This window comes from Astyanax mexicanus, chromosome 16, assembly GCF_023375975.1.
Source record: "Astyanax mexicanus isolate ESR-SI-001 chromosome 16, AstMex3_surface, whole genome shotgun sequence".
In the NCBI taxonomy this organism is placed as follows: Eukaryota; Metazoa; Chordata; class Actinopteri; order Characiformes; family Acestrorhamphidae; genus Astyanax; species Astyanax mexicanus.
In genome coordinates, this window is record NC_064423.1 from 27,891,304 (window position 1) to 27,905,148 (window position 13,845).

Genomic DNA, 13,845 nt, shown 5'->3' on the forward strand with positions numbered 1-13,845 from the left:
CTTTATGGATATGAACTTGTTTTCTTTGCATTATTTGAGGTCTGAAAGCTCTGCATCTTTTTTTTTTTCCAGCCATTTCTCATTTTCTGCAAATAAATGCTCTAAATACCAATATCTATAAATAGAAAAATCAGAGAAACTGATTCTGAAACTTTCCAGAGCTGTATATAACAGTTAAATAATGCTCCAAACATTTTAACAATGACTGAAACCTTCAACAAACATGTTCGTTTCAACTCAAAACTCAAAATAATCATGTCATGTAGTTAGTTAACTGTTATTAGCCAGCTTAGCTAACCTAGCTCACCCACGGCACACAGGCCCAGCTACCATTAGCTAATGTGGTGGCTCCTATTAACCCCAAACATCAAAACATTGCAAACCTAAGCTCACTATAAATAAACAGAAGCGCTTTACTCACCCAAATAAACCGTTTTCAGAAGAGAAATGTGTGTAGAATAATATCTAGGGCTCGTTTGACTTTGAATGAAAGTATTTTGTTTATATTTGGCTACATTTTATTTACTTAGCTCAATCACTCAAACAAAACATTCCCCGGACTCTCTATAAACAACATTTTCAGTGTAAATAACTGAACCAAGTCAGCTCTGCCGCTGTTCTGCTGTACTTTCACAGTGTTTTAAATGTGTTTTAACTTCCACCAACCTGTAAAACCGTAGAGAAATGAAAACACAAGACAGCAGCAGCTGTGAAATCACTCAGTCCTCTGCAGTTCTGAGAGGATGTTCTAGAGGACGCTGTAAAGAGTAGCTGCGCTTCCTCATACCGCCCCCTTCAGGTCCTGAAGCGCTACAGCAGAATTTACGACAGAGCTTCAGCAGCAGATTTACTGAACTCATATAAATATATACAGCTCTGGAAAAACACACTGCTTTTGGATAACTTTATGCCACTCCTGGTGCAGAAATTCAAGCAGTTTACCTTGGTTAGATGGTTGTAATCTCTGCATACGATTACAACATGAATTTCAAACAGATATTACTGTGAAGACCACTAATTATCGTAAATTAACTTGTTTTCTTTGCATTTTTTTGAGGCCTGAAAGCTCTGCATTGTTTTTGTTATTTCATCCACTTCTCATTTTCTGCAAATAAATGCTGTAAATGACAATATTTGGGAGAAATGTTAGTTTAGTAGATTTGGGAAAAATTGAGATAGATAGGTAGATTTTATCCCAAAGGAAATTTAGGAAAAATTTGGAAAATTCCTATCTATCCATCCATCCATCCATCCATCCATCGATTCTTTTTCTTCTTCTATTGTTGGGTGACAATAGCCTGCCTCGACTTCCTGTAATTGGTCTAAAAATCTAACTATAAATAACAAATATATCGATAAATACAGGGTGAGTCGAAAGGACACCCTTTTATTTCAGAAACAAATGATGGCAACTTTTAAGATTCAACAACAGACATAGATACATAGACAAACACAGAGTGAAATGTGATCAAGAGCAGTGGAGAGAAAAGGGATAGATCGACGACAGTCTGATAGAAAATAGATACGGGAAGGCGAGACAGAGAGAAAGGGGAGGAGAGTGAGAGAGAGAGGGAGAGTGATGAGGGAGAAAAGCTCTGTGATGTAAGATGACATGGCTGCTGCTTCGGAGGCTGAAGACGTGAATCTCATGCAGACCCACAGCACCCGAAATCAGGCCAAGCTCCCGCTCCCTCTCCTGCCTTCCCACCATTTGTTTGGGCAAGAGACGCAGAGTTTTCCATCTCTTACTGCATCGCCTATTCAACAAGCACTGAAATAGAGAGAGAGAGAGAGAGAAACTGTATTTGTGTCGAAACTCTCTGATTTTATTGCTGCTTGATCAAAGCCATCCTCATCTCCACTGCCTGCCTCTGCAAACACTCCCTTTCCAAAGAGACTCTGCTCCACTTTCATCTTTCAGTTGGAATCTTTCTCGTTTTTACACTTTTTCATTTCTCTCTGTCTCTCTCTCTCTTTCTCTTTCCTATCCCCCGTTGTTTTCAGCTGTCATTGTCTCACCGCTTCCCTCTCAAAGAACAAATCATCATCATTCAGTCGAGGGACGCCTTTCAGATTTGTTTTGACTACTAAATAATGACATTGTGTTGGTAATAATTGATTGGGATTCGCCTCTGCGGCGCCGCGTGAATTCGCCGTGTATTACCACCATTCCACAGCACCCTTCTCCTTTTCATTATTCATTACAAGAGCTGAATCAAGGCTGCGCCAGATAAATTTGACCACGATCCTCTTAAAGAAAACAAGGGCAAAGACGAAGCGCTTCGGAGGATTTTCGGTTTCAGGAGTCGATATCTTTCAAAATGCTCAAATGAAATATTAATAATGATGCAGCTTTTCATCTTAACCACACAAACTAAGTATCTCATCTGTCAGATACTCGGGGGCTCGGCTAATCTCTCACACAGCTCCATAAAACTCACACAACCTGAGCCCACACACATTAACTGGATATGAAGCACCAGTTTGTAACAGTGAACGCAAAGGATTGTGGGAAAAGGAGCTGGACCTTTGGATTTTTTTGTTTTGTCTGAAGCAGTGTAGCAGCACCAAAGCACCAAAGTTTGGACAGATCAAATGAGGTATTTCTGGTTCCAATCAACTGATCCATGGTCCCCCCCAATTACAGGAAGCTGAAGTACTGCTGTAATCACTCATTAAACAATAGAAGAAGAAAAAGAACTGGTGTTCTACCAAAATCTCTCCTTTGCATGGATTTTTCTCACTAAGCTGTTTGACCAGCTTGGTAATGCTAGTTTTGTAGGTCCTGTCATCATCAACTTCCTGAGCTGTCTATCACTATTTTTTGACACTGATTGGTTTGTGCATCAGATGTTGGTATGTGAGGTCAATTGGTATTCTTTCCACCTCCCACTAAACCACTGATATTATGGCATTAATACCAGCAACACCGGCTTTCGAGCCAAGAACTAGAAAGGAGTTCACATTTATTGGATTAAAAGCATTTAAACAACTACCTCGTCAGTTACAGAGATAAACATCCATGTGTGTCCAATGGTTCTTTTTCTTCATCTATTGTTTATTGGGTGACAATAGCCTGCTTCAGCTTCCTGAATTAGAAAGTAAGTAAAAAAAAAACAACCAAAAAAAAAAAAAAAACAGACATAGATTTCTGTAATTGGTCCAAAAATCTAACTATACAGTAAATAACAAATATATCAATAAATACAGGGTGATTTATTGTGAGTCGAAAAGGACACCTTTTTATTTCAGAAACAAATTATGGCAACTTTTAAGATTCAAGAACAGACATAGATACATAGACAAACACATACAGACAGACAGAGACATAGATATAGAGAAATATATATAACTAGATATATTTTTTTTCTCCTATTTTTTAAATGTTTGACAATTGAGCGCCTAAAATTCCTATAAAGGGTCCAAAAATGTGAATATAAATAAAAATATATAGATAAATATATAGACAGTTGGACTGCACCTTTCATACCTATTTATTTCATACCTTTTATGATTTTTTTGTACCATATTGTAATGTTAGAAACTCTGCACTAATTTATGGAAGTGTGCAGCCACTCTAAATGGTTTGGTTTCAGGACAAACACTGTGACAAGGCAGCGTGCCAGTATCCTGACTGTAGGCTTGCAGAGGAACTGCGAGTTCCCTTAATCTCCAGAAATATATACAGCCTGCCAAACTACATAAATCAAGTTCATCATAAATCTTCCACTGATCAAAGGTCCTGCTCAGACTCTATAGTTCTTCATCTGCTCATGCCTGCGAGGAAGTGCCTGAAGCTAAATGTATGGATGATCTTTTTTTCTTTCATCTGGTTGTGGCTCAGATCTTTCCTGACAAACGCTTTCTTGGCTTAAACTGGGAGTAGCTTTGGATTGGCGTGTAGGTTGTGCTGATATGATGGTCCATTATCCAGCTTGTGTTCTGAGCGAGTGGTTATGGCTCTCGTAAGACAAACAGACGAGCAAAGCAATTTTCTGACAGGACATAATGCTTATATGCTGGCAAATGTGCTGAATCTGGTTTCAGTTTGATTTGATTTTATATTGTTTGATGTTAAAGTGTATTCCTTTTTTAATATCTGTGTTGTAAACAGTGTAAGCAGCTTTCAGATCCATTATCAGCTTTGGCCTTAAGGTTTAGCAGGGTGATGTTGCAGTTTTCAAAATGATGACAGTCCTAGGAGGAGGGAAATGGTCAGGTTGATTAAAAGCAGCTCTTCTAAGGACATTGGTGTTTCGATTTAGAAGCGATATGAACTTTTTAGATGATGGCACTCGAATAAAACAGCCAAAAAACAGCCAGTAGCTCAACTTTTAGAAACTCAAATTTAGAAACATATGCAGTAAACAGCTGTCAGGTGTTAGATGTGTTTAGTGAGTCTTATGCACAGGTAACCAAAACAAAAGTTTGATCATTTTGTTCTGCAAACAGCAGCGCTGGTATGTTCTAGTGAGCTGCTGTGCACACACATAAACACACACAGAGGGCTCTATCTCACACCCTGTGCAAGATGCGTCGTGATGCTCTTTGCTATTTTACACCCAAATAACCATTAAAAATTGCGGTGGAAAACACTGGTGCACCACTGACTGAAATAAACCTAGACAACAGTCAGTTATCAGAGTCTATTCCTATAGGTGTGCCCTATACACTGTACACCCATGATCAGTTTAAGCTTAAACAATTTAAGTCTGTTTCACATAAAATTGGACATTTCTAAACAAAACTCAACTATTTTAAGTTAGGTGAGGTGAACATTTGTAGGTACAAATACATTTAAACTGAGATCTTTGAGTTGAACAAGCTTATAATAACTGAGATTAGTCTGTTGCCATTGGGAGCTTCTTTTCTATTGGATTCTTGCATAATCTATTTGCATACTGGATGTGTCCCCCATTTTCTGACCCTCACCATCAGTGTGTAGTGTTTTCCCCTGGTCTACCTTAGGTAAACTCTGTGTTGATGACTTTAAGAATAAGCATAATTTTCTCTCAATACTGCATTTTTTCTTTTAAAATATTAAAAAATACTTAAATGAAATCAAAGAGAAGACTAAATTTTAATCTACAAATTTTATTGATTTGGCCATCACATTCAAAGTATAAAACACACTGGAACTTTAAAGAGCATTGTTTGTTTTCTTTAGAGCTTTTAGAAACATGCAATGTTCTAGTAAAATCAACCAATGCATTGCTGGTGCCCCTTTAATTTAGAAATTTTGGATATAAAATCAAGTTAGATTAAGTTTAAGTTAAGTTTCAGGTACATTTTGAGTGTCATGTATTTGTGGTTGTTTGGTGAACTTGAAGATGAACGTTTGCTTAACTCCATACAGTATTATAAATGATAAAACAAAATGTTTTTTAAACTTATTTCATTTGAGGGTTTACAGTGTATACAGAGTGCTAGCCCGACTTTTAACTTAACAATAAACAGAATAAAGAATAAAATAACATTGCTGTTCCCATAAATGAGCTGCTGGTGCCCCCACTGGGAGGATTCTGACACTGTGTGACTTTGACAACAGAATTTAGTCTGACCTCTGAGTTCAAATAGAATACAGCATGTAATTCAGAGCTTAATTGGATCTACACCTACTTGCAATTTCCTTTAGACAGGAAAATAATTAAATTAGATATGTACACATTATAGTCACTGTATTGAAAAATGAACAAATTAATAACATTTTCAACCCAAAGCCTAATGTATTCTGTAAGTGCTCTTCATATGTTTCCTCTCATTGTCTTGATCGTAATGGTCTTTATTAGGAAAACTACATTATAATCAAACTTGGGGTGCCAGGATTTTGATTAATTGGAATATGAGATTTATATAAGGGTTTGGATTGGAGCCAAGGGTAAGGGATAGGGTTATGTTTTGGGTTGAATTTAAGGGAAAAAATTGATAGATCAGGATCAGTGTTAAGATTGAGATCATGGTTTGAGTTAGGGTTAGGATTAGGGCAGACTTGGAGCTATAAATTAAATATGAATGAATTTAGGGTTATGATTAATGGATTAGGGAGTTTAATGAGTTTAGGTTAAGGTTGGGATGTCGAATAAGGTTAAGATTGGGTTTAGAATTAAAGCTAGAGTAATGAATAAAATCGACATTTGTGTTGAGCTAGCACCAAGATTTAAATTAGTGGGAATAAGAACAAGATAAATCTTCTTAACTTTAGCAATGTATCAACAGCACATAATAAATATATTTATGTCATTGTATATTTGTCAGTAGGGCCAGAACAAGAAACTAGATAATACTCGGTGAGGAGCAGAGGAAAAAGAGGGCTATTTATACAGGTGAATATAGGTGTGGGAAGTGAGCAATCAGAGGGTGGGCGAGGCTGAATGCTGCAGTGTCACGTGTCATTGGGCTGAGAATGCTGGGCAATGGAGTCTTTAGGAGAACAATTGTCCTGAACGGGCAGACTGACAGTGTCAGGACTGACAGTATTTGAATGCTTCACTGCTGTTACTTTATTGACACTATCTGCTGATACTCTGTTAAGAGTTTAGCAATTATCCACATGAACCACTCAAACAAATGTGTTACCTTGAGCTAAAATTTAATTTTACTAAGCCAAAAATAATCTAAAGTTGATAAAGACCAGATCATCCCAGGCTTCACCACTATATTCAGTCCTGCTGGTTAATTACCGCTACTTCTAATGGATGAGTCAGTCTTAATTTACTCCCACCTTGTGCTGAGTCACCACCACTGCCCTCCACTGCCTCGTCTCCTCAGCCAAGAGTCAGGCTCCTCGTATTACAGGGGCACCTTCTCTTCATGCGGGGCTCATGGGTATAGGAATATGTGACTTTGGGCTGGGCACGTCACACACAAACACAATTACAGTGCACTTGAGAGCTGGAGAGGTTATAAATATGTGTTTTTGCAGAGAGGATGGAAGGCAGTGTTTGTCTGCGGTTCATTTCACCCACCCTGCTCCATTACTCACTCTTGTCACCTGCTGGAATCACACCTTTCTGCGTCTCCACAAAATTCATGCCGCTCTTCCCTGTGGTGGAGTGTCTCAAATAGTGCTTGAAATGTTTGTCCAAAACCGATGGGACCTGGTTGTTCACGCCGGTTTATATTTAAAGTAGAGATTTATTTGAGATAATCTCTTTAAGCTTACATTTAACTTCTTATGCTTATTGACTCATTCATTACACACATATGTATTACATGGTATGCACTTTGCACATCAAGTCAAGTCAAGTCAAGTCAAGAGGCTTTTATTGTTTTTACTTCTGAGAACAGGGACACAGTGTAATGAAGATGACTGATGAGTGGTTTCAGTACAGTCTTTGTGTGAGTGTGAGGAGTGGTAGGGGTTTCCAGTTCAGTCCCTGTGTGAGTGTGTGGTCTGTGTGTTGAGGAGTCTGATTGCCTGGTGGAAGAAGCTGTTGCAGAGTCTGATAGTGGAGGCTCTGTGTGTTGAGGAATCTGATTGCCTGGTGGAAGAAGCTATTGCAGAGTCTGCAAGTGGAGACTCGGATGCTCCGGTATCTTCTGCCAGACAGCATCAGAGTGAAGTGGGGTCTTCCACAATGCTGGTGGCTTTGAGGATGCAGTGTGTGGTGTAGATATCGGTGATGGAGGGGATAGAGACTCCGATGATCTTCTCAGCTGTCCTCACTATCCACTGTAGGGTCTTTTGATTTAAAGTATTGCGGTTCCCAAACCAGACTGTAATGCAGGTGCTCAAAATACTCTCCACAGTCCCTCTGTAGAACATGTTAAGGATTGGAAGTAGAAGATTTTCTTTCCTCAGTCTCCGCAGGAAATAGTTATGGAGCTGGTAGTGTCATAGTGTAACTCCCTCCACTGTTATTATTTTTAAGCGACGCTCTGTTCTCTGATACCTTTAGAGTTGACCTTTGATGCTAGCAGTATACCTGTTGGTCTAGCTGCTAGGCTAGGACACTAAGCTTATGTATGAATTCTGCCAGTCAGGTATTAGGGCGCAGTAAAGTTTCTCCAGCACTACGGCTGGGTGCAGCAACATTAGCATTAGCTACTAATCACACTGCTAGCTCGTTCACCGTACAGAGTTGAGTATATTGGACCGTAGTCTGCATGTCTGTCATGTTAAAACAAGCTACGTGGGATGAACCGCTAGCTAAGAGTGCTATGGGTTACCGAAGCACTCTGGGTTCCTTAGTCCAGCTGTAATTAGCGGCTAATGCTAATGCTGCAGCATCCAGCCTGGAGAAGCTTCACTGAAAACTCACCTTTAGACAAAATGTTGGAAATCAAAGATTACTGTAAATAAATGGAAGCACTTTACTTACCCAAATAAAAATTTTTTGAAGCGAAATCTGTGTAGATTAATATCACGGTGCTTGTTGGATTTTGAAAGAAAACGTTTTTTTTTTTTAGAATTACAGTTTTGCTTACTTTAGGCGCTTCCCCCAGCTTCCCCATTAGAAGGGAAACATGGCAACACCCTTGCTCACTTCAAAGTAGGCATCCTTAATAGTGTTGCTTAATACGCCTTATAATCCGCTGCTTCTTAGGTATTCAAATAAACCAGAAAATAGACGTTCATTGATTGGTGACGATAGGGGATGCTGCTGTATTTGTGTTTTTAAGGCAAGCTCTTGAGGCAGCAGTTTTAGATGAACGATGTCCTGTTGGAAGAGTTTTAAGACAAAAGTGTGACTCGTAACTGAAGCTGACTGACTCACTGCCATTCTCTCACCTTAATCACTCTATGCCAGTCTGGCATGACTGCCCACCAAGGAGCATCACTGTCAGTTGATTCCTCCTTGGTGCAACCTTTTTTGACGACGAGTGAATATATCATCGAGCCGGAGACAAGACACCACACTTGAGGCAATTTGACCTGACCTGTCTGGAGGACTGAGGCCATAGGTGTAAATATATGTGTGTATCCATGTCTATGTGTGTGTTCAAGTAATGCAATCATGAGTGCCTTGCACATTCGGCACTAAGTGAGCGAGAGTTATTTAAGCAGCAAAAATGGCGAGTGTACACACATATATATCTGTATGTGTATATGGGTACGCATTTTCTACTCGCTACTCTGCTGATGTGGTAACTGTCAGCGTTTTGGTCCACTCGCGCTTCGCTCCTGAGCATGTCTCCTCTATTTCCATTACACCTTGAGGAGAGGATCCGTTCGCTGTTTCACGCCGGCCGCCCTGGGGACAGCACTGAGCATTGCTATATAGATAGATAGATGGAGCGGGCCAGGCCTGTCTCGTAGAATGAACAGAATGCCCTCTGAGGACTCCCATTGCCCTCTGATTCACAGCCGTGCCGGAATCTCTTTATTTATGGGTTTGACACCGAGCCATTGGGTTGGAATGCTGTTGAGGTGGGGTGAGCAGTTCAGGTTCCTCCGGGCCCCAGCACTTTAGTGTTTCCCTGTCTGAAACACACCTGATTTAAGTCATCAACTTGTCAGGAAAGACTTCACACGTCAATCCAGGGTGTATTGGAGCTGGGAATATGCTAAACTTAGTGGTGCAGTGGTCTTCTTGGTGGTCCCATCAGTGCAAGGGGGGGACTTTTGCTGATGAATGTTGCAGTTGGCAGTTCGTACACTCTTTAATAAAATTGCTGCGAATGTTACAGTAAGCAATTCCCCCACTTTCTAATAAAGTTTCTTTAAATGTTTAGGGTGATACAGGCTTGGTGGTTAGCATGTTTGCCTATCATTGCTGGTGTCTTGGGTTCAAGTCCCTATCTGAGTGGAGTTCCTGTTATCTCCAACTGTGTTGGTTTCCTCCAACAGTCAAAAACATGGAAATCAGGATAATTGGATTCTCTTAATTGCCCAGAAGTTGGGTTCTCTAAATTTACCTTATGTTTATGTTTATGACAGTGTGTATTACTGTATGCTCAAATATGGATTGGTACTCTGTCCTGGGTCAATGTCAAATGCCAGGTGTGGTGTACAGGGGTATAAAGCCCCCCAGCAATGAGCTGCGGAGCAATGTGGAGCTCAAATACCCCCTGGCTTGGCCTGTGAACTGTGTTCACTGGAATAATGGTGTTTCTTCCAATAGTTTTGATTTTTAGAGTTGGAGATTTGGGGATAAGGTGGGATGACCAAACAACATCCTAACCACACTACCAATCTTTTCATGGAATGCAATCAAAGCCTGCCTCATAGCAGTGCTCCAGAATGTAATAGAATCTCATAGCCTTACCTGGACAGAGACGGTTACTCTAATAAAAGCAGGATAAGCTAGTTTTTAATACCCTTGATTTCCGCAGAAACAATGAATAAGCAGTCCCAACACTCAACACTAACATGTAATTGTAGATCAAACACCACCAACACCCAAACAGGGTTATCCTGTACTTTAGTAAAAAATGAAACAATAGACCAACACTGAATGTTCTGTAGTGTGTAATAGCAGTTTTTTGGCACTGAAAAAGCCTTGAATGTAGTACTATGGAATTCGTGGATTTTTGGATTCAGGACATCATCACAGTTCTGCGCCATAACTAAGTGTCTTCTTCCAAAAGTTTCTAGACCATAATTATCTTCAAATGTCAAAATCTTCCTTTATATATATGGATGGATTGAGTGCTTTGCTATGAGACAGGCAAGAAGAAGACAGAAGAAAGCTGCAGCACTCTTCAAAGCCATTGTTCATTATCTCTCAAAAACTGACAGGTAAAACGTTAACTTTCACAGATCGAGTATCTGCTAGAGCTGAGGTCATTCCGCTTACAATAGCTGAGAATCAACTCAAAACAAGTCGATACTTCTGCTCTTTATGTGTCTTTTTTAAAGTCGGCAGAAGTGAAATCACGCCGTTTTAACAAGGCACTCTTTTCCCTCCACAACTTCTGTAGTTTCAGCTCTCTCTCGACACCCCTCTGTATTGTTGAGGCCCAATAGCCGTGGAGGGAAAACATGTCTGCGACTGAGGCTGTGGTTTGACTCCAGCTGAGCTGGAAATCTCACACTCTGTTTCTGACTCAATGAAGTGCTTGTCTTGCCCTAGTTTCAGCCTCATTCACATGTGAAAGTACAGAAACTTTAAGAATAAAGCCTGTCTGGCTTCTCTTACATCTCTTTCACCAGTAGCAGTGGAGTATGTGGGAGTATGTGATGCAGAATGGCATCACACAATTGTTTTCAGTGCTTTATGGTGTTCTACCTGTTAATTAGATTTAATTGGTATGGTGACTTGATAATATTTGAGCACTCCTGGTCAACAATTCAAAAGTATGTGGACAGATCTCAAAGAACCAGTGCAACCAAGATAGTCCAAGAATGTCCAAGAATGAAAGCCTTTTGAAAGAAAGAATAAGTGAACATCTTTTATGCAAAAATTAAAATAGTAATGGAAGTTCATCATAGACAGTGTCTCCAATCACCTGTAAGAGAGTCATGTCAAACAGTAGAGTAATTTCAGCTCCAGGCTAATAAAGCCCAGTCTTGTCTCCAGAGAAAGAAGAAGAATTAATTGCCCTCTCAAATCACGGCTCATGCTGCTTGCCATCAGCTGCCGGAGTCCGAGAGAGCACAATTGTCCTTGCTCTCTTTGGGTGGGTAGATGGCGCCCTCTCTCCATATTACTCCCAAAGGTAATGTTGGACAGCACAGATGTCTGTTGTTTGAAAAGAGGCTTTCACTGACTTCACAAGGGTCGGAGGAGGCATGCGATGGCCTCGCCCTCCAAGTGATGGGGGCATTACTAGGGGGGTGCACTAATGAGTGGGTTAGGTAATTGTAAACTACATATTCTCAGCTTCCCTCCACTGTAGCACCCCCTTATGGAGACTCCTCAGCCTGCTAAATATGTGTGAGTCAGTTGTATGCCAGTGCAATCCAAAGCCCAATCCCATTTCATCCCTTGGCCCTAACCCTTACCCCTACCCCTCTGTTTTGCGCTTGCACGCTAAGGGGTAAGGATGTCTCTATTCTTGTTAGGCTGGAGGGGTAGGTTAGGGGATGGAATAGAGCTTGTTAGCCCTTCATACAGAGTTTTTTTCAGATGCACACTTCAAACGAAGGTGTATGAGGATCATTGGTAAGAAACCAACAAATATTATTTTTTTCTTAAAATCCTTTCTTAAAAGCACTAGATTGCTATGTTTTAATGTGTAGTTTCAATGTTTTATGGCCAAATTCTTCATAACTAGCATAAAAAGATTGCTAGGAGTTCATTTCAGAAGGTAGCTAGCAAGCCAACTTTCCTGTTACACCTTAAATCGTGCAACAGACAGCAGGGGCTGCATCAGTTAAGATGGAATGGAAAAGTATAATAAAATAAAAGCTAATCAAAGCTAATTTCAGTTCCCCTTCACAGAGAAATTAAGACATGTACAATAATAATTACTTTCTGCACCATCTCCCCCCTTTCTGAAGACACAATACAATACAATACATACAATGCCCTAAAATTAACTAGTTAATCAGCAGCAGCTAGGTTACTGAACTTTAGCGATTCTGAAGTAGGAAGGGGTACTGAACTAGGAAGGGGTGTCCCAATGCTTAGGGGAAGGATTTCACCCCTTCCTTTGTATCTCTGTTCCAAGGGGAAGAGTTACACTCGAAAACAAGGTTTAGGGGTAAGTGGTAGGACCAAGGGGTGAAATGGGATTGGGCGCCAAAATCTTAAAACACTCCCAATGTCTAGAGGTCAATCTAATGGTCAAATCAGTCACAGAGCAGACAGGATGGACTCTATCGCAGATGGAGTGGAGCAGAGATACGGCGATGACTTTGGTTTGCTGCTCTCCGTACAGGGTGATGTCTTTTATGGCTCAGGCTCAGGGATAAGCGGAGCCAAGTGGATGAGGTGCTGGGCTGCCTTTCTCCCCTCGGCTGTCTCTGTCTATTGATTTTGTCTGGAAGGCTTCAGAGAGAGATGTATTTGTGTCTAACCTGAGGACAGAGAGGGGATGGGACGATTGCAGTGATGGATCTCTATATTGGACCAGGCCCAGTACAGATGTAGCCCTGTCTCTCACTATATTTCCCCCTGGAACAACAAAAGGGACCAGGAGAACAGGGGGAGTCCATGATTCTTGGGATCCAGCTCATTTATTGATTGGGTTTACTTAAAGATATGAAGTCACTGAGGACAGAGGGCTATTCCGTGTGGAAGCTCGATGGGATCTGAAGCTGGGTGATGAAAGGACATGTGGTGGGTTACAGTGGCACTTTAGCTAATCACTTAGCAGGTAGTCCACAGTTGGGCTAATATGAGAGTGACTCTTTGGATTAAAGCCCCCTGCAGCCTCCTTTTCCAAATCAGTCCATCATGAATCCAGGCACAATCTGATCTAGCAGTTTGACTGTGGTCTTATAGTAATTGAGCTGTCCATCCTCTGCTCACAAATGCATTAAATCATAGCTAGTGTTGCCAGGTTGGACAAGCAGGTTGATGAGACATATAAAGTGCATTTAATAGGCGTTATAACGTACAACCTGTCCCAAATACTTCATACTTGTGAGGCCTACTGGAATATGATGAAGCTAAGCAACTACTTGTTCAACCCAATCTAAAAATCTTAGATATTTCAATTACTAGTTTGTTCCTAAAACCATGCTCCCCAACAGCGCTATACTCTCCTCCACCGCTGAAGATGAGGTGTTTATTTCAGTATTTCAAAAAAGCCAATGCCATCCATCAGCTCAGAGGATTCTTTATCTTCACTTGCTCTTGAAATACATATCCTGACATTTAAAATCCATTGGCACAACAGAGGGGACAGAATCAATCATCACATATGGAAGCAGAAGTATTTGGACAGTAAAGTCAATAAGGTTATTTTATTCTATACTCTTATATTCTATACCAGCATATATACTCTATATACCAG

General features: G+C 40.5%; 1 long non-coding RNA gene across 3 annotated transcripts in view; it reads right to left on the reverse strand.

Moving 5' to 3' along the window:
* Window positions 1-752, reverse strand: part of LOC111192533 (uncharacterized) — a 167,269-nt gene extending 166,517 nt beyond the window's left edge. For all 3 annotated transcript variants that reach the window (XR_007424727.1, XR_007424728.1, XR_007424726.1), the window contains exon 1: window positions 667-752. This is a non-coding gene — a long non-coding RNA (uncharacterized LOC111192533). The remainder of the gene's footprint in view (window positions 1-666) is intronic.
* Window positions 753-13,845: the final 13,093 nt, after the last annotated feature.